The sequence below is a fragment of the Jaculus jaculus genome, chromosome 12 (genome assembly GCF_020740685.1).
Source record: "Jaculus jaculus isolate mJacJac1 chromosome 12, mJacJac1.mat.Y.cur, whole genome shotgun sequence".
NCBI classification, from domain to species: Eukaryota; Metazoa; Chordata; class Mammalia; order Rodentia; family Dipodidae; genus Jaculus; species Jaculus jaculus.
In genome coordinates, this window is record NC_059113.1 from 7570837 (window position 1) to 7592408 (window position 21572).

At 42.1% G+C, this 21572-nt stretch overlaps 1 protein-coding gene across 2 annotated transcripts in view; it reads left to right on the forward strand.

The window, feature by feature from the left end:
- The window catches only part of Marchf1 (membrane associated ring-CH-type finger 1), a 394778-nt gene that overhangs the window by 358274 nt on the left and 14932 nt on the right, over window positions 1–21572 (forward strand). The gene's annotated exons all lie outside the window — the stretch shown is intronic.

A 21572-nucleotide genomic window follows, 5' to 3' on the forward strand; every position in this document is an offset into this window, starting at 1 on the left:
CATAAGACGCTGCTGACGTCCAATACCCATCCTGCCTTGAGTTCCATGTCCAAAACACAGCCAAGGAGCTGGAGAGATGGCTCAGTGGTCAAAGGAGCTTGCTTGAAAGGCCTAATGGCCTAGGCTTGATTTTCCAGTACCCACAGAACACTAGATGCACAAAGTGCTATGTGTATCTGGAGTATGTTTGCAGTAGCAGGAAGCCTTGGTATGTGCATTTGTTCTCTCTCTCTCTCTCTCTCTCTCTCTCTCTCTCTCTCTCTCTCTGCCTCTCTCTCTCTCTCGCTCATACACACACACACACACACACACACAAATAAATAGTCTATAGACATAGCCAAATCCTGTGTAGGTAATGCATTTATACTTTTCTGTCTTGTATTCCTCAATCTGTGATTTCTACCCCACTCTTCGCAATTTAAAAACAAAAGCATGTGTGTAAATGCATAGAGACAAAACATGTATATGTGTGCACATGCATGTGTGTATACACAAAATATACTTGCAACTCAGTATAATTAAATTGATGAGTCTTATGGAATCATTGTGTGTACTGAAGTCCATTCCCAAGGTAGATGGTAGATTTGTTAAATAACGTGAACTCCTCTAATTTCTTGAAAATTCCATGTTAGATAATTGAAGGGAATGGTATCTTCTATAAGGTGAGGGCCATTGTTTTGTGTTTCATGTCATGGAGGGATTGGCGTGCTGTTTGATATGTAATTAAGAGTAGGTAAAAGAAAAGACATTGTGTCCCATAGTGTATATGCAGGTGCAGTAGAGATATAAGTGTATTCTTATCTGAAAGTTTATCTTTAAGTTCTTCATTTATGTTCTTCACCCCTAAAACATGATGCTAAAACTGGCAAAGTATAAAGTTAATGTCTCACTCGCAGCTACCAACAGACAACTTACAAAGGACGCACAGGGCAATGAGCTACATATAATTCACACTGGAGAACTGGACTCTGGAATTTGACTTATTCATCCTTTTACCTAAGCGCAGTCGTACATACATATCGATGCCTCGGTCTCCAAAGGGGAGTACGGAGACTGCCAACTAAATAGTGAATGAGCCTAGAGCTGCTTTTTCATTTAAATTAAATGCAGAGCTAAAGTGGGGAGGAAGAGCATTGCTTGGAAACAAGCATGACGGGTCCCAGAATGAGCCAGGGTGAAGAGCGCACCAGAAATCCCCGTCGGCATCGGGTCAGTGGCCAGATACTGCCAATTCCTCATTCAGTCGGTAAATTATGGGGAGGGAGAAATAACACACCCTGCTTTTGTAGTAGCCTTGATTTCTTTTAAAAATCTCTGAAAATGTTTCATTGATGTTAACATCATGCACAAATGGCCTCTAGAGTATGTGTTGTCAATGTTTTTTAGCATGAGGCAGGCGACCTGAGTGCCAAAAGGTGAGACTCTGTCCATCTAGCCCCCAGAGCGATCAATGCCAGAAATAGCGAGGGATGCCTAGTCCTCAGCATTTCATTGCTTTACTCACTAAGCAGATGCTGTTGGCTGTCTGGAGAAACTGGATGACGTGTGGTTATCCACGATTCTATAAATTCTCTTTTTAATATTTTATTTTAAATTTTTGTTTATTTATTTAATTTGTTTTTTTATTAAGAACATACTTTGCATAGATACATCATGTGTTGGTACCATGTTTTCCCTCTTCCCTGCCCCCAGGGGGCCCTCCTCAGCGGGGTTGCTGATATTCCCCATGCAGTTGTGGGTTATGCATTGTGGGGGCAGCAGTCAGTTAATTGGGGAAGCAGTGCCTCTGAATATGACATCCGCAGGCACCGAAATAGCTCAGTTGGGAGAACATTAGACTAAATATGACATCCCAACCTGTGGCTCTTACAATCTCTTGGCCCCTTCTTCCACAAAATCCCCTGAGCCTTAGCAAGTGTGTTTTAACCAATAAACCATCTCTTCAGCCCATACAAAGATTTTATTTCAACGTTATCAACATAATATTTCAATGTGAGGGCAACAGTTCTAGGAAAATAACATTTAAGTGTCTTTTTAAAAACATTTTATTTATTTATTTATTTGAGAGAGAGAGAGAAAGATAGAGAATAAAAAAGAAAGAGACAATGAATGCACTGAGGCCTCTAGCCACTGCAAATGAACTCCAGATGCGTATGCCACCTTGTGCATATGGCTTTATATGAGTACCGGGGAATCAAACCCAGGTCCTTAGGCTTTGCCAACAAGTGCCTTAACAGCTGAGCCATCTATCCAGCCCTCAAGTGTCTCCTTTTTTTTTTTAATAGTATCTATATTAAGCACCCCCCCATATACAAAGACATTTTAAACTAAATGTGATGCTAAAAAGGAATGAACACTTCTACTCTGAGCTTTTGTAGAATCAACCCTTATATACACTTTGTATCATTTCTTAATATTCCACTACCAATAATTTACAACTGACAGGACATTTTGTTTTCTCAACGAAACTGTTTATAAGCCAAATAAAAGGGAAGCAAATATATCCATCCTCCTAAACATTAATTATAATGAGTAAGTTGCTACTACCTAATGAGTACATGTGGTGATTTGTAAATGTGTTTAAGCTTCCTACTTGGTGCCCAGCAGTTAGAGCAACGCTGGAGGGTTATGACACTGGGGACAGACCTTGAGGCTAGCCCTACTGTGTGCTCAGAGCCTGCTCGCCTTGGCTGCTCTCCACTGAGCATGTGCGATGTTGTGAGCTGGCTGCTTTGTTCTGCCGTGATGACGCTTCCCCTCAAATCTGCAAGCCTGATGGGAAGTCTAAGGGATTTAGAACATTCACAGGAAGTGACTTTTGCTTTCCACCTCACACCCTCCAAAGGCCACATATGGTTTTCACAACCAGTTTTTCACTGTTCCTTGATGCTGTGTCCACAGCCACTCTGCCCTTGCTGTCCTACCGAGTCATGCATTGAAAAGGGGTCCATGAGGCAGTTCAGCTGACTGCCAAGGGAAGGAACATGGAAACAATGAAAGACCATTTCTGTAGTATCTCACCTCGATAGGAGCATTAATCTCCCAGTTAAAAACTAGCACTTTCTAATTGATTGGATATATAGACCTCAACACAGCCAGGTTCTCAGAACTTCAACAGATATTTCAGTTAAAATAATATATGACTGTGAGTACATAGCAATGCAACATGTCCCTGTCAGATAATTGTGAAATGGAAAATACAGGGGTCTCATGGTCTCTTTTAATATACACTTCTGACTTGACACATAGTTTTTAGCCTTTTGTCTTTAAATGAACCTAGTAATTCAGTTCATCTTTTAAAATGTCAAAGAAATGTGTGGTCATCTGGAATCACTTTTACAGCATAATTTACTCAAACTGAAAATATTAGTGGAAGGCTGGAGATATAAGGTGCTTGTCTGCAAAGCCTAAGGACCCAGGTTCAATTTCCCAGTACCCACATAAGCTGAATGCAGAAGGCAGTACATGCATCTGGAGTTTGTTTACAGTGGCTGGAGGCCTTGGCACACCCTTTCTGAGCTCTCTCAATCTCTCTATATCTATCTATCTGTCTGTCTGTCTGTCTATCTATCTATTTGCCTCTCTCTCCAATAATAAATAAATAAAATATTTCATACACACACACACACACACACACACACACACATATATATGAATAATTTTATGGGTAGCAGAAGAGATTAGTCATTTATGAATCTTTGGCCAGTAAACGTAGTCTTCTTGTAAGCAGCTCTGAAGTCACATCACCAGTAAGCTATCATCATTCTGAGAGGGTGTCTGATGTTGCCTAGCATATTCATTCACTCAGTTTACTATCCTGAAATAAAATCCTGAAATATAAACCATATGGCAGTAAGGTTTGGTAATGAACAAGACAAAAAGATCCCCACCCTCAGCAAAGGTGCAGAGAGATGGGAAGGGATGCAAGATCATTCTAGGTCTCCAGAGGGCATGATGCGGGGAACCCACCTGGTCCTTATAACCCCTTATCTTTGTGAGACCATCCCTAACCAAAGGAATTTAAAAACTAACCAAACAAAAACTATAACCACATAGCAAAAGGACTGTGTTTTCTCTCTTATTCTCCTTGCGGATCTAGAAGGTACTCCCTAGCAGTTAGGCACCCAAGACACTAAGAAAAGTGAATTAGGAACACGGGGAGGGGATTTGATAGCAGATGTCACAAGATTGTTTTAAAGAAGTAATCCCTAAATAATTATTGTTATCCATAATTGATTAAATTGAACATTTCAGTACTTCCTTATTACCAATCTAATTATACACTAATTTAGCATATTTCTTTCCTTGAAACAAATATTTGAAGAGCATAATCTCACATTCCAGAAAGAATGTCAGCTTGTATTATTTTAGATTTGAAAATTAACACAACTTTATATTAGCATTGCCATTGAGATATTTAACCAGTCAAGATTTCACCCTTAAGAAAATCTATTTTTATTTTAACAGAAGCCAGGGACACACATAGTGAAGATTCTCATGTGTTTATTCTTATGTAAAAAAAACCAGGGCTGGAGAGATGGCTTAGCGGTTAAGTGCTTGCCTGTGAAGCCTAAGGACCCCAGTTCGAGGCTCGGTTCCCCAGGTCCCACGTTAGCCAGATGCACAAGGGGGCGCACGCGTCTGGAGTTCGTTTGCAGAGGCTGGAAGCCCTGGCGCGCCCATTCTCTCTCTCTCCCTCTATCTGTCTTTCTCTCTGTGTCTGTTGCTCTCAAATAAATAAATAAATAAAAGTTCATTTAAAAATATTAGTCAGGCACTAGAGAGATGACTCAATGGTTAAGGCACTTGACTGTGAAGCTAAAGGACCAAGGTTCGAGTCTCCAGATCCCACATAAGCCAGGTGTATAAGGTGGTGCATATGTCTGGAGTTCATTTGCAGTGGCTACAAATCCTGGTGCACCCATTCTCTCTTTCTCATTTCCATTTGTCTCATATAAAATAAATAAATAAAATAGTACAATATGTTAGTCAGGGGTTGGAAAGGTAGCTTAAAGGTTAAAAAACTTGCCTGTGCAGCCTGGTCCCAGGTTCGATTCCACCAGTGCCCACATAAGCCAGATGCACAAGGTGGCACATGTGTCTGGAGTCCATTTGCAGTGGCTGGCGGCCCTGACATGCCCATTCTTTCTTTATCTGCCTTTCCCTCTCTCTCTCTCTGTCTGTCTTTCAAATAAATAAATAATAACTTTTTAAGATATATTTTTAAAATATTAGTCAGTCACAGAATGCTTGATACTAAGACTACAAAAACATATAGTTTTATTTGTCTATTTATTTATTTAGTTAGTTGGTTAGTTAGTTAGTTAGTTGAACGAGAGAGAGAGAAAGGAATAACGAACGGGAGCGTTCCAGGGCCTCCTGCCGCCGCACACGCCACTTGTGTGCCCAGCGTTCCAGTAGTGGGGAATCAAACCAAGGCCAGCAGGCTTTGCAAGCAAACACCTTTATCCACCAAACTATCTTCCCAGCCGCCACAAAAGAAGACATATTTAAAATGAAAATGTTAAATAAGAGAATAACACTGGCAACATCTGATATATTCTACTTGGACAAGCAAAAAGAAACAAAGATGGATCCAGAGAGTGCTTCTTCTCTGTTGCCTTTTTACCCTTCATACCCCCGAAACTCAAAAAAGTTCTTGACTTCTAAAGACAAAAACATCTGTATAAAGAATAGAAGTTCTAGCCGGGCGTGGTGGTGCACGCCTTTAAGCCCAGCACTCTGGAGGCAGAGGTAGGAGGATCACCGTGAGTTTATGGCCACCCTGAGACTCTATAGTGAATTCCAGGTCATCCTGGGCTAGAGTGAGACCCTCCCTCAAAAAACCAAAAGAAAAAGAAACAGAATAAAAACTCTGACCTAAACACTATTAAACATCCTGGTACAATTACACATTTGTGTATAATTATGACTAGTCTCTAAGATTGTCCTCTGTTTTTTACAAATAATTTATTTATTTATTTATTTAAGACAAGAGAGAGAGATAGTAGAGAGAGAATGTGTGCACCAGGGCCTCTAGCCACTGCAAACGAACTCCAGACGCAAGTGCCACCTTGTGTATCTGGCTATTTGTAAGTACAAGACAATTGAATCTGGGTCCTTTAGCTTTGCTGGCAAGCACCTTAACTGCTAAGCCATCTCTCCAGCCCTCCTCTGGGTTTTGTTGCCTTTGCTAATGGTGGGTTTATTTCTATATGCCTTCCTCCTTTTTTCTAATACAAGCATCCCTTATGGTGAGTACTCATGGTAGACTCAGCTATATCACCTATGTAGAGTTCATGTAACCCTGAACTGTGGGAGGCGGCACAGCATAGACTAAAGGACAGACAGCCCATTTGCCATGAGCAGATGATGATCCATTCGCATGAAGAGATACCCATCTGAGGCCAGTGGCCCTCTGAATGTGTTTGCATGGCACATGGCATGGCTAGAATGTCAACATGGAAGGTAAGACCTTGCTAAGCATAAATGATAGCTTTATGTTTGTTTTCATTTTCTACATTCTTGTCTCGAGTGAGAAAGTTGAATCACTGTCAACGAATTAAAAATTATGTCTATCGCATGTTAACTAAAAATAGGCCTATTTTCCTCTCTGGCATGCAGCTGGCCAGTCACTGTTGGTGTCTGTGTGTCCACTTGTCAATGTGTCTGTTCAATCGGCGGCAGCTTTTGCACCGTCCATAGGCTTAGGGTGATGTTCATGACGCAGGCAGACATGAATCACGATGGCTCAGTCTGACCTTGAATGAAGATGTATATTGCGCCCTGCCTTTGACTCTGGAGAGAGGAAAGAAACACCGCTTGGGACAAAAGCATTCTCCCTTCTCAGAGTCACTTTTGTTTTCCCTAATATGTGTCCATTTGGTCATATTGCATTTCCACAATCTCCAAGCCAGGAAATAAAACAGCACTGGGGAACCCGGCCAGTCAGCGTTTCTTCTGAAGTCAGGGCCCATATCTCTGATAATATCAGATCAATCACACCTTGAAAGTATGTTGAAAACAAGGTTCATACAGCCGTTGAAGCCACAAAGAAGCACAGTTCCTGCCTAGCTTTTAAAAGAAGCATCGCTTTGTGAAATGAAAATCCAAGCCTTTACTCAATATTGCTTTATGGTGATTTTTAGAAGCAGAGCATGAAAAATGTGAACTTTGGGCAGTGTCACAAGAAGCCAGTTCCTGGGTGAAGGCAAGAAGCTTGTTCAATAATGTCGGTTTTCTGTACCGGGCTTTGGGCCTGAGCTTTGATACGTCATAGATGAATCTTTTCATGACCCCTCCAGAGTAAATGGACTAGAGGACACACGTGGTAACGGGCTCTCCTCCTATGTAACTAGGAGCCAGCTTTGGTGTGGTGATCATTACTATTATTATTTTTAAAGTTTTTTGTTTATTCTTATTTATTTGAGAGCGACAGACAGAGAGAGAAACAGGCAGAGAGAAAGAGAATGGACCCGCCAGGGCCTCCAGCCACTGCAAACTAACTCCAGATGCGTGCACCCCCTTGTGCATCTGACTAACGTGGGTCCTGGGGAATCGAGCCTCGAGCCGGGGTCCTTAGGCCTCACGGGCAAGCGCTTAACCACTAAGCCATCTCTCCAGCCCTGGTGATCATTAGTTATGCTCATCATTTTAGAATATGCAGCAGCTCAAGTTATATTCCTCAAGGGTGACAATCTGTGAGAGACTGCTGGGAGTATCTACAGTGTGAACAAGAGAGTCGTCTTTCTTAGCAGAATCAATGGTCAAAGAAATCACAGGACCTCCTGGGTTCCTTGGAGGCAGGCTGATGAGTCAAATCCATTCTTCTCTCATTCTCCTCACAGTTCTGCCCATCTCGGGCCTCCAGCTCTTTTGTAACATATGCATGATAAGAACTGAGAACTAATACTTCGTAAACCAGGTAACACTGCTTCACTGTGAGATCCACTTTCTTTTAACCCAATGTAGTAGATCATTTGCCTTCTTGACACACCAGAAGAAGGTCCGCATGGCTTTGGATTGTTTTCAGGCAACCCATCCCATGTTGTCAAGGCAACCAAGTTCACTGTTTTCACCCTCTAGAAAACCATTTCCAATGTTGAAAACCTTAAATCACAATCATCCCTCATAATACTCAGGGTCAACTATGTCCCCCGATGCACAAAGCTGTTACTTTTTATGAGATACCATCTCATTACAGTGGAAGAATGTGACATGCGGAATAGAGTGTGTAGGAACGCACTGATGTTAAAATAACCCCATAACATTTAAATTGTGTTGCTTCATTCCCAGGAGATGAGAGACTGTTTCCTACAGGCAGTTACATTTTCTGAAGCTGCTGTACTTATGTTGGCATATTTTGATTAATTTCTATATAAATTGATTGCAATCAGCAGCTCTCTCGTGGTTCATGAAATTAAACTGCTGAAAAGACAAAGTATTTTCTGGGATTAATATTGCTCACCTGTTGTATATTTTCCCCTTTCATCTTTTTCTTATTATTTTTTGTTTTAGTTGGCATACAGAGTTTTAGAACTCATTCTGCTATTTTCAAATGCAATTTGTTTTATGTGGTTCCCCTCCTCTCTTCTCTCCGGTATCTTCATCTCCCTCCAGTTACATGTCACCTGTGTCCTTTTGCCCTTTCTTATCCCCTTCCTTGTCATCTCTTCACACCCACTCTTATAATTGATTTCAAATTATTCAAATTATATTACAGAGCAATAGTGACAACAGTGGCATGATACTGGTACCAAAACAGACACGTAGGGGCTGCAGAGATGGCTTAGCGGTTAAGGCATTTGCCTGTGAAGCCTAGGGACTCCGGTTCAATTCTCCAGGTCCCACACAAGCCAGATGCACAAGGGGGCACATGCATCTGGAGTTTGTTTGCAGTGGCTGGAGGGCCTGGCGTGCCCATTCTCTCCCTCTCTTTCCTTCCCTCCCCCTGTCTTTAATAAATAAATAAATAAAAATAAAAAGTTTTTTAAAAGCAGGCACACAGGCCATGGAACAAAATAAAGGACCAAGAAATAAATCCACACTGATTTGGCCACCTAATCTTTTACAAACAAACCGAGAATATTCCGTGAAATAAAAGACAGCCTATTCAACAAATAGTGCTGGTAAGACAGGATATTCACCTGCAGAAGAATGAAGTTAGACCTATATCACTTCCCTCCTTCCCCCAACTTTTTTTTTTTCTTAAAGTGTCAAGGTCTAGATTTGAGAGTTCTTTTCCAGGTAACTACAAGCACTTTATAATTCTCTTGCAATAGAATCACACTTGAATTCTGTGTAAGGGGGGAGTGTCTCCTCCCAACTCCAGCTACAGAGTGGGTTGATTTCAAAGAAAACCCCAGTGGAAGGACAGTAAGACGCATTTGGCCATTTTACAAGCTACCTACAAACAGGGCATCTGGATGTGCTTAAGATGCTCTCTGAGGTTTAAAGACCTAGTGGCTTCTCACAAGGAACAGCACTTACTTACGCAGTAATTTCAGGAAAATTTTAGTCAATCACCCAGGGCTAGTGGATCTGTTTCCAGTTAGTCTTTCATGTTTATAAAGCTTCCTTCCCCTGACTTTTTTTTGTTGTTGTTATTTTTTGGAGGTTGAATAGATTCCAGGCAGTCATTTTTCATTACCTGATTCCCCAAAGGTCTCCAGACACAAACGTGTGGCTTTAAATGAAGTTTCTATCTGAGACTGGGTGAGTCAGAGCATTTCTGTGTTGTGTACTGATTAGATAAAAACACATGTCAGCGCTTTTCGGCTGCCATTCTTATTCCAGTGCAGCAAAGAATGTCCCCTGTAAGAACGAGCACAGTCTATCACGCCCACGTGTGGGGAACTGGCATGATTTTCTTTCCATGATGGGGTTTTGACAGAATAGTCTTTTAAGTGTCAGTCAGTCTTGAAAGAATCTTAAGTTGCCTTTCTCAGCCTTCTCCTGTGTACTCTTCAAAAATTGCTGCCACTCTATTCCAGGCACAAAGAATTTAAACTTGTATCCAGAAATCTCTACCAAAAAAAAAAAAAAAAAAAAAAAAAAAGACCAACAAAGGGGCTTCACCGCAACCGTGAAGAAGATGGCCACTTAGGCCTTAGCTGTGGTTAGATGGGAAGGAGAATTTGTTTCCAAACCTTTAGTAGCCAAAGCCATGGCAAACAACATGGTCAACTTAATGATTTACAAGCCTCTTTTATTTCCTTTTACATTTCGATTTAGAAATATTTTACTAGATATACAGAGTTCATTGCTTCTGATTTCCAATGTTTCTCTGAAGGATATCATCCAGTGGCCTCTTTGCTGTGGTCTCCCACATAGTTAATAATAATATACTTGCTTTCTCTGTATTTAATAAACGACAAAAAGAGAGGATTAAAACAATGCCTTCCTGACTTGAAAGTAACTGTCCTTCTCTGCACAACACATTCTGTCGTAGAATAGTGGAGGAATGCCAAGACAAAACCATAGATAGAGTTCCTCCACAGAGCCACCGCGAGCCTCAGGGGATGTCTCCTCGGGGCTATCATTAAGTGAGTTGAGTAGAGGGAGAGATCATTTACAGTTACTATGAGCTAAGTTGTGTTACTGGCCACCAGCAGTAGTTACTAATTGTTTACTGGTACGGGCACTGTGCTCTGTCATATACATAAACCCATCAGACACTCCCAAGAAACATGGCATAGATGTTTTCATCATAGCATCCCAGGTAAGAAAGCCGAGGCTGGAAGGACATTGAAGAGCTTGCCGAGGGTTTTGGGTTTTGACATGATGAAACTGGACTCAAGCTTAGTCACTGGTGTTATATCCAAGTTCACAGTTGCAATGCCACGGACACAGCCTCCGCAGTTCAGAGTAGAGAGGTGTCATATCTGCCCGAGGGGGTTAGGAGTTGAGGATATGGTGGGTACATGGTTTCCATTGTTGTAGAGAACATTCTAGGAGGTAGTACTGATTGAGTATGAGGTCCACTTTGTTGGAGGGAATTCATACCTTGATATGTGACACTTAGTAAAACAAAAGAAAACTTAGTCAAAAGCCTAAGGCTGGGGAGGTCATAAGCCACAAGGAGAAGCTACTACTGCTGTTTGGCTAAGTGCATGTTGCACTGCTGGTGATGACTATTGGAGTTTCACACACACACACCCACAGCCAGCAGACGACAGAGTACTTTCCAGCACTAGGATAGTTAGTCAGCACGAAGAAGGCTTCCAGCTCAGCTCTAACTTGATTTTTCAGTGTCCCACACCTGAAGTATGTGGCATCTTCAGCAATAGGGTCTGACCATCTAGTTCTTACAGGCAGTCAGGGATCTTGGCAACAGACTGTATTGTTTTGAGAGTCTAGGGTTCTCTCTAGTCAACAAGTCAATGAGAGGTATCCTACCTGGCAGTGGGATTTTCCTGTAACAGCCTATGGCTTCTAGGCAAACTACAAGATTTCGCTGCCCAAATTCTATCTGTTTTGAAATTACATACTTTTCTGAATTTGTTAATAAAGAAGTAGGTTTCCATATGGCTTGAGAATAACAATCTTAAGAATAAAAGCTTAACAGATGAAAAAGTAGAAGCACATACTTATCATGCCAGCATTTGGGAGGCTGAGATGATGGGAGAACAGGTTTAAGTTTGCCTGGGCTACATGAATGAGAAGATCTCAGCTCAAAAAAAAGCCAATACTGTCAGGTGAACACACACGTGACTGAGAGTCTTGTAACTTTAGGACATCTTTAGTCATTTCGACAAGAGAGTACAAGAGAGTAATGTGTTTGCAGCTGCACTTCAGAGGACTGGAGAATCACGAGAAGGTGAGAAGTTAGCATTCAGGACCAACTTATGATGCTTCCTAAGATGTTTCCTGTGAAGCAGATGTGCATCAGTATGGACGTGTGGAGCCTAGAACCCAGGGATGGAGGCTTTACTGTGGATAAACATCAAATGGGCTTTAAATTCAGTTAAAATAAGCAACCAGTGGGAAAAATTAAAATAGATGACAACTATATCTCAATAGATTTGTTTCTTCCAAACTAGGCAGAAAACCAGGGTGGGTGATACACAATTATTCAGATCTTTCTTCTTGTTTATCCTTTCTAGTAATGGAGCAGGTTCCTTTGCCCACTCCTCTAAATATCCAAGGCTGACCCTGCCCTGTGTGCTCACGTGTCCTTGAGCCCTTGTGAAAGGGGTTACCCATTTGGGTTATGCCAACAGGTACTTAGAGACCCATGGGGGCCGTAGAAGGGACGTTCTTGTTTGGTAACCAAAACCAAAGGGTGACTCTCCAGTCCTGGGCTTCATGGATAAGAACAGGAGGGCAACACACAAGCATAGATAATCAGAGGTGCTTAAAGAAAGGACAGGTGAGGTTCTTAAGGAAAGGATGGATTATCTTTTTTTTTTCTTACACAGAACTAGACTTCATTATTGCATGTGTCAAACACATTTGTTTGTGTTATTTCCCTTCTCTTCTCCATCCTATCCCTTTCCCTCATTCCTTCTCCCCTCGTGCCGATCCCATCAGCCCCTTTTCACTCTCATGTCACATGAGTACTTTTGCCCTCCACTCCCTTTCTCAACATGGTTCCTTCCCCTCTCTTGCTCTCCTGACTGGTTTCATAGCCTAGCCCTGCTTCCACACCCTCTTATTTGCAGACATACAAATATTAAAACTTAGAATCCAGCCAAGCATGGTGGTGCACGCCTTTAATCTCAGCATTCTGGAAGTATAGGTAGGAGGATTGCCATGAGTTCAAGGCCACCCTGAGACTATATACTGAATTCAGTCTGGGCTAAAGTAAGACCCTACCTTAAAAAAAAAGAAAAGAAAAAAACGCTGAGATTTAGCACATGAGTACAGGAGAGAGAAAATGTGGTTTTTTGTCTTTCTGAGCCTGGATCACTTCAATTCATGTAATAGTTTTCAGATCCATCAATTCTCTGGCAAATGTAACAGTTACATTTTTTATTAACACATGAATAAAATTCCATTGTGTGTATATGCCTCATTTTCATTGTCCATTCTTCTGTGGATGGACATCTAGGCTGCTTACTTACACCTGCTATTGTGAAGAGCACAACAATAAACATGGATATACAAGTTCCTCTGTGGTAGGACATAGAGTCCAGTGGGTATGGGCCAAGGAGAGTATAGCTGGTGACAGGGCATGCCTCTTTTGATAGATGACCTTTCAGAGGAGATGTAACTGGTGTGGCTGCTGTATTGTGTTTTTATCTTTTATTGATTTTTACTTAGTGTACAAAATAGTGTGTTATGTTATGACATTTTCATACATATATACCCATATCATTATCTCATCTATATCTATATCTTTATCTATATCTATATAATTGTAACCTGCTTATATTCCCCATTAGACTCTCCCCATCCCTTTCCCTCATCTCTCTCTGGTCTGCTTCCCTCCAATAGCCTCCTTTCTGCAAGTTTTACATGTAGACATTCTAGATTCCACATACAGAACAATATATATGTGAAGGTAGTATTTTATCTCCCTCTGACCTTCTCTTATCCTCTCCCTTCCCTTGGCTCATGCTTTGTAAATACTACCCCACAAGTGGTTCTTTGTTTATTTATCTTCCAAGTTCTTCCTGAATGGTGAGACTCTGCTAGACTTTCTTGAGACCATCATTACACCTCCCAATGTGAATACATTCATTTTTCTCCCTCAGTCCTTTAACCTTTATTGGTTCAAAGAACTGTCTTTTTTACTTTACTGTCTTCCACTCCGTGTATCTCCCTTTACTATTTTTCAAGTGCTCCAAAGAAATAAAGAAATAAAATTATATTTTCAGGGATTTTTTTTGTTTGGAAGGGTAGAAATAGATTTTATTAAGGAAAATATAGAAAAATATTTCCAAGAAAGTGAGAGGATAGCTCAAATGAAAGAGGGTTTTCCAGAATATAAGAATATTGGAGTTGGGAATACAAAATGTGGAAAAGCCCCAAAGGGTCAGGACAAGATGCTCAGAATTTCTTTTGGAATCCAAGGCACAAAAAGACAAAGAAAAAGGAAAATATTGCACTTTGTGAGTTAGAACTTGTAATATCAGATATGCTCCACAGTGAGGGTCTGTGAGCCACTGCCTACGATTGCATTTTTTAAAAAGTCATGGATATTAAAATTTTACTACATTCAAATGTACAAGCAAGAAGAGAAATTGCAAATGAAGTTATGGATTATTTTTATCTGTTTTTCTCTTTCCCATATTTTATAAATTTTCCACAATTAATAGGTAGTGAATAAAAATAATAAACTATTGTAAAATAAAGTGTGAGAGACCTGGAATCAAAAGGTGCTACAGAGAAAAAGAAAGAAATATAAATGAAAAGAATATATATTGACGGGCCAAGGAGTGCAGGCGATTATTTACTCAGCCTGCAGAGGGGCCACGTATCCTCCTAGATGAGCAGAAAGGAAGTGAGATGGCATGCAGAAGTTAAGATCTGTGCTTTGCTGGAAGACAGGAAGCTGTGAGGACTCACCCATGCAGTACCATGTTCCCCAGAGTAGAAGTCACTTATTTCTACCCTGGACTAGCGCAACATGGCTATGAATTGGTCACCTCTCTGGCACCTGCTTCTCACAGCCGCAAGAAAGATCTCCCTAAAACCCTGAGGGCCAAACATTGTTCTACTTCCGCCCCCACTGTGGCTGAGGCTCAGGAGCTCCAAGACTGGAGAGTCTCCCCTCAGCTTGCATGTTTCCAGCTCCACCTTCCAAGTGTTCCTTGGCCCAATCTCTGTTCTGTCCAATGCCATGCGTTTTTAATATAACCCGGCGTTATAGTTACTCTCTTGTTGCAGGGACAAGCACCCAACCAGAAACAGCTAATGGGGGAGGAAAGGGTTTATTTCGGGCTTACAGAATCCTGGGGCAAAACCGTCAATGGTGGAAGGAAGAAGCCAGCTCACTTCCACAGTGCACAGACACACCAGCAGCCTGCAAACAGGAACAGCCAAAGCTAAAACTGGTTCTGAGCAAACCTTAGGGCTGGACTTGAGCTCTGGCCCCAGCAGGCACCTCCCCCAGCAGGCTGCTGGAGACTTAAGAAGCTTAACCTTAATCAAAAATCCTTGAGGCTACAGGGACATATGTTCACATTCCAACCACTGCATCCAGAATCCCCTTCAGCTCTTCCCTTGGATCTTACCAGCCCAGGCATCTGAAGGCTTTTATTTTATGATCTTCTGTAGGGAGGAGATATTTAAATGGACACATGAAAGATTTCTGCTTCGTTTTTTTTTCATCTTTTAATTATTTTTTTTTAGTTTATTTAATCCGTGTGTGTGTTTGGGGAGGAGGGTACACATGTTCCATATCATGCATGGAGAGACCAAAGGAGAACTTGAAGGTGTCTCTGCTCTTCTTTGAGACATAGTTTCTCGTCACTGTAAACAAATGCCGATCTAGCTGGCTTGTGGGCTTCGATTTCTCCTGGCCCCGTCTTACATTTGCTGTAGGTATGTTGAGATCGTAGACACATGTCCCAATTTGCATTTGGCTTTACATGGCGGCTGGGGAATTGAACTTGAATCAGAAGGCAGACTGTGCAAGCAAGTGGCTTTAACTGGTGGGCCACCTTCCTGGCCCCTCTGCTTCATTTTCAAATTCACAACTTCACTTGGCCTTTTGAGTTCTTTGTGGCATTATTTGCTTGTCTGGTTGGTGGGTTAGTTGGTTGGCTGGCTGGTTGATTTTCTTTGTGTGTGTGTGGCAGGGCTCCATTCTGTAGCCCATGCTTGTTTGGAGCTCATGTGTAGCCCAGGCTGGTCTCACACTTAGCGCTTGTCCTGCCTCGATCTCGGGAGTCCTAAGATTGCAGTCATGAGACATCATGCCAGCAATGAGCCTGGATCCCTGGACAAAATCTCGGACCCTGAGGTGGGTAGGAAGTAAGGCCACTCCCTCTCCAGGTACAGGATACCTGGACATTCAGACAAGACTAAGGCTTTGCCCATAACCCTGTGGCCTTTGGTCAGTTGCCTAGGAAACTCCTTATATGGAATCAGCCAGCACCTTGCACAGCCCCTCCCCCTGCCATTGCCTAGTGCTGGAATGAATGTCCCCATATGCTAATTAGGCATCAGCAAGCAACCTTGTACATCCAATCCGCTTAGGACCCACAACTGCTTATAAACCCATATCCGTGACAATAAACTGAGAGCTGTTCACCGAAACTGTCTCCGGAGAGTGATGCTCGCGGGCTCACCTCCACAGTTGCCTAAGACGCCTCAGCGGAACTGCCGCCGGGCCTGGAGAACCCAGGCTCCCACAACCCAGGTTCCATTCTCCAGGGCCCACAAGATGGTGGATGTCTGAGGTTGGTTTCTATTAGCTGAAGGCTCTGGAGTGCCCATTCTCTTTCTTTCTCTTTTCCTCTCTCAAATAAATAAATAAAATATTTTTTAAAAAGAAAAATAGTGACTTAACATTTCTTTTCCCTTGCTGGGATCCACTGGTGTCAAAAAATTAACAAATGACTCTTCAGTGGAGAAAACAGTTCATTATCAAGATTAATAAATAATAAATCCGAATAACAAGTAGAAAGGAAGTATACAGAAAAAGAAGATAAGCCTCCCAGTTTTTAATGATTTCTAGTAACAGACTATCAAATAAGCACTTTGAAGTAAGAGATTCTTTCATAATTACTTCCTTTTCCTTTCTTCTTTTTCCTCCCATGCTGGAGATCACACCCGGGGCCTCACACATGCCACACAAGTGCCCACTCCTGAGTCACATGCCAGCCCCTGGCAGCATTTTCACTTTTACACTCGAGGGAGAACAATAGACGCTGTTCTAGAATGTGAGTAGTCATCACTGGTGTCTTAGAAAGTTCCTCAAGGAAAGTGTGGAGAGCAAAGGATCATCCCAGGAAACAGACACCCTTAGCACAAGTTTCCCAGACGAATCGTTCCTGTGTCTAAGAGATCTTGAGCCTTCTCCCTAGTTGGAAGGAAAACAGATTTGGCCATGGTTCAATAGAATTCTTAAGAAGTCAAATATTGGAATAAATTTGAATATTTCCATGTAAATTGAGTCCTGCCTATTCTCTCCCATTGCATTAACATTCTCATTGCTGTGAGATACCTCATCAAAGCAACCCGAGGAAGGAAGGCTTTCTTCTGACTCTCAGCTGGAGGGCGCAGGCCATCTTGGCCGGGAAGGCTTGGTGGCAGAGGGGAGACGGGGCAGTGGGCCACCCAGCCGCGGCAGTCCCGAGCAGCCAGAGCCCATTGCTGGTGCTCAGTTACTTTTCTTCCTTTTTCACATGGTCCAGGACTTCTGCCCATGGACTGGCGCTGCCCTCAGTGAAGGTGGGTTTTCCCAGCTAAATTAACCCAATCTGGGGACAACATGCTGAGAGGTTTGACTTCTGTGTGATTCTAGATCCTGTCAAGTTGACATTCAATATCAGTCATGACACACCCACCACCCAGGAGGCCTGGGATGTGGACTCCATCTTAAGCATGACAAATGAGGAATCTGCCCAGTTGTGATTGCAAAGATATTCATTGTTTTCCAAACACACCAAGTCAATGAACCGCAAGTTTCATTTCCAGCTTGTAAGGCTGTGTATACCTCCAGCCCTTCCCGGCTCAGTGCTTCCTTATTTTGCAAATTGATATGCTACCATCAAACCAACTCAGAATAGAACAGTTTAAAGCAAGGACTTTTAATCTGAGCAGTATCTCAGACCTCTTTGAGAATATGTGAAAGTCATGGCCTCGCCTCACCAAAAAAAGTAAACATACATAATATTCTGCATACAATTTAGAAAAAGAACTTACATTCTGTTAGAGATCCCAAAGGGGATCTTATCTTCAAAGAAAGAAAGGCCTTCAGCTTTAGGGAGAAATTATTGTGGCTGCGTCTGGGTAATTCCAAAGCCAAGTTCACTTGTAATATATTGAATCATGTAATCACGCATGGTCAGAATACTGACACAATCAGGTGTTTTTTAATACATATATTTGTGAACTAAAATCCCAATGTTTAAAAGTGTTATTAGATCCTAAACCTGTATTTAGAGATTACGATCTTACTGACTGCAATTTAAAATGGAGTAGATTATAAACTTACCAGAGTTATTCAATTTTGGTATAGTTAAAAGGCTAACAGTAGGACTGGAGAGATGACTTAGCGGTTAAGCGCTTGCCTGTGAAGCCTAAGGACCCTGGTTCGAGGCTCGATTCCCCAGGACCCACGTTAGCCAGATGCACAAGGGGGCGCACGCGTCTAGAGTTCGTTTGCAGTGGCTGGAGGCCCTGGCGCGCCCATTCTCTCTCTTTCTCTCTCTGCCTTTCTCTCTCTCTGTCTGTCACTCTCAAATAAATAAATAAATAAATATATTTTAAAGGCTAATAGTAAAACACAATCAGCTCAACTAATTTTCATTATTCTAATAGGACATGCTCCAGAGCAGGAGGGGCTGGTGAGCTGACCTATGAACCTTAGCGCTGACAAGAGGTTGTCAACAGGCTTTTATACATGTGGATAATGAAGGGTCCCAATGGGAAATTTTTCTCTGTCTTTGCTGCCACCTAAAGGAATATTCTACAAAGATATTTACAGAAACAAAATGCAATTAGGAGGATAATAGAAGCACTTATGAAACAGAAACAACCTATTGATTACTTACTGTGTTACCCTGGGCAAATTAGTCCCCATGCTCTGGGCCTCAGTTCATTCTGCTAGAAAATAAGGGAATCAAAATCTTTAAAAGTTGTTCTCAGAGCTGGGGAGATTTCTCAGTGGTTAAAGGTGCTTGCTTGCAAAGCCTGCTGGCCCAGGCTCAATTCCTCAGTACCACGTAAAACCAGATCCATCCCATCGGTGGTAGTGACGGGTGGTGTGTACAAAGAGCAGGGACTTAATCAACACGAGCTTATGACCCACACTTACTGGGAATTCCTAGGTCATGGGGGATAATTGCAATCCCCATCGCACGCAAAGCAGTGCATGCATCTGGAGTGCATTCCCAGCATAAGAGATCCTGGGTGCTCACTCTCTCTCCTCTCTTCCCTCCCTTCCTCTATCTTCCTCTGCTTGCAAATTAAAATATATGTATCTATTAAAACTAAAACAATAGGGCTGGAGAGATAGCTTAGCATTTAAGGCAGTTGCCTGCAAAGCCAAAGGACCCAGGTTCAATTCCCGAGTACCCATGTAAAGCCAGGTACACATGGTGGCACGTGCCTCTGGAGTTAGTTTGCAGTGACTAGAGGCCCTGGTGTGCCCATTCTCTCTATTTCTCTCTCTCTCTCTCTCTCTCTCTCTCTCTCTCTCTCTCTCTCTCTCCCTTTTCTCAAATAAATAAATAAATAAATAAAAATATTTTAAACAATAAAAAATAACTATAGCTACAAAGTCTTTCTCACTAGGCATGGTGGCACACACCTGTAGTTGAAGCAATTGGAAGGCAGAGGCAAGTGTATCACCATAACATTGAGACCATCCTGGTCTACATAATAAGTTTCATACCAGCTAAGGCTACACATGGGACCCTGTCTCAAAAGAACAAATAAATCAACAAAATTCAAGAGCCATTCTCTCTCCTAATATCCCCAGCCTAGAGGACTGTACTTGGTACATGGGAACTTTCTCCCACACAGCAAGGCTGTGATCACTGTAGGCACCAAGTGTCCACTGGCCTGGGTGGACCCCACATGTGCTGTGGACCTCCAAGGAGGAGGACAGGAGGTTGCGTGAAGAGCAGATGTAAACATGTGAACATAAGGGATGGGCTTTCCAAGGAAGGTGGCAGCCAGCTCTGCCAGTTCCAAGGGTTAACGCTTAACCTAGCCTTAAAGGGTTAAGGCTCGGGATTATGTCACCCTACAAAATACGATCCAGTATTCCTGTGTGGCCTTCACTAAGCTACGGGCAGAATTAAGTATCCTCACAGGCACAGCGCCATGGATTTCTTGCCGCTTCAACAAGCCTGAAGTGTAACATGCTGACTTCATTCCTAGAACCTCGAAGCAAAAACAGACAACCAAGCACCGACTAAAAAATTTTATATAAGTGCGTTTAATCTGGGAATTTAATCTTTAATTTTGTGTTCTTACATGACTATAGCAATTGACTCAGAAATATGAAACAGTAGTGGAAATGGATTCACAATATGAGCAAACACTGGGCACTAGGGTCTGCAAGATTCACTAAGCACCTCCTTCCCATCACCTGCAGGATCATCAACTGTAGTGCGAACTAAGAATGCAGATTCTTAGGCTTCTCCTTGGGCATAAATCGAGCCCACACTGCCCGCAACAGTGCCCATAGACATGTGCCTGGGTGCACAAAGTATTTTTCCTCAAGAGAGATAAAAGAAAAAAAATAAATAAACAAGTATTTTCATTTCTGTTTTTACTTGTGATAGGGTTGCACCCTCTAGTGGATGGTTTTACTGAGCTTTTATCTGCTTTTCCTTCCATTACAAATACCTTGGCTCAAAACAGTCATAAAATCCTTGACAGAAAATGAGGGACAAGGAAGAGTTACAGGAAGTATGATCTGATAATCTAGCATCTCACACACACGCACTCCTGTACACATGTACACACATGTGTGTATGTATCATGCACATATTTTATAGAGGAACTGTTAGTCCTGGTAAGGGTGACGGAACACAGAACGGTGTGCTGGTGCTCCTTCTGCAGATCCTGCATGTGCAGTCGTGGACCTGAGTGCTGGGTGGGAGGCGGGGGCACCTGTGCTTAAACAGGAGCAGACTTTGTCCTTGCTGCTCTTCCCTCGTGATCCGGTCTTGCAATTATTAGGATTTACACAGCGGGGGGTGTTGTAAGTAGTCCAGAGGCGGCTTAAAGTATACAGAAGCGTGGCATGCTACTACTGAGTGCCACTTCATGTAAGGACCTTGACACTCGCACATTTTATGACCCCTTGCTTCCTAAAAAGCTGTGCTTACTGATGCTAACAAGGGCTCTCAGATTACTTGAAGGTTCACAGATTCAGTTGTCCACATGCACCAGGCACGGAGCAGGTGATAGAAATGGAGAAAGTGGGCTGGTTATAAACCAAAGAGGGACAGGTGGGGACTTGGGGAAACTAAGTTTACCACACTGAAAGGAATTAAGAAACTAATTATAAACTTTCAAAAGCTAGTATGAATGTAAGAAAAATGTCTGTGAACCAGGTGAAATTTTGTTTCAATAAGCCAGCTGGAATTCCCTAACTTATTTGCCAACTTACTGTGATGTGTATGTGTGTGTGTGTGCATGTGTGTGTGTGTAAATGTATATGTATATCACCATGCAGTACTATATGTGTGTAAATGTATATGTATATCGCCATGTAGTCCTACATGTGTGTAAATGTATATGTATATCACCATGCAGTACTACATGTGTGTAAATGTATGTGTATATCGCCATGTAGTCCTACATGTGTGTAAATGTATATGTATATCACCATGCAGTACTACATGTGTGTAAATGTATATGTATATCTCCATGTAGTCCTACATGTGTGTAAATGTATATCACCATGCAGTACTACATGTGTGTAAATGTATGTGTATATC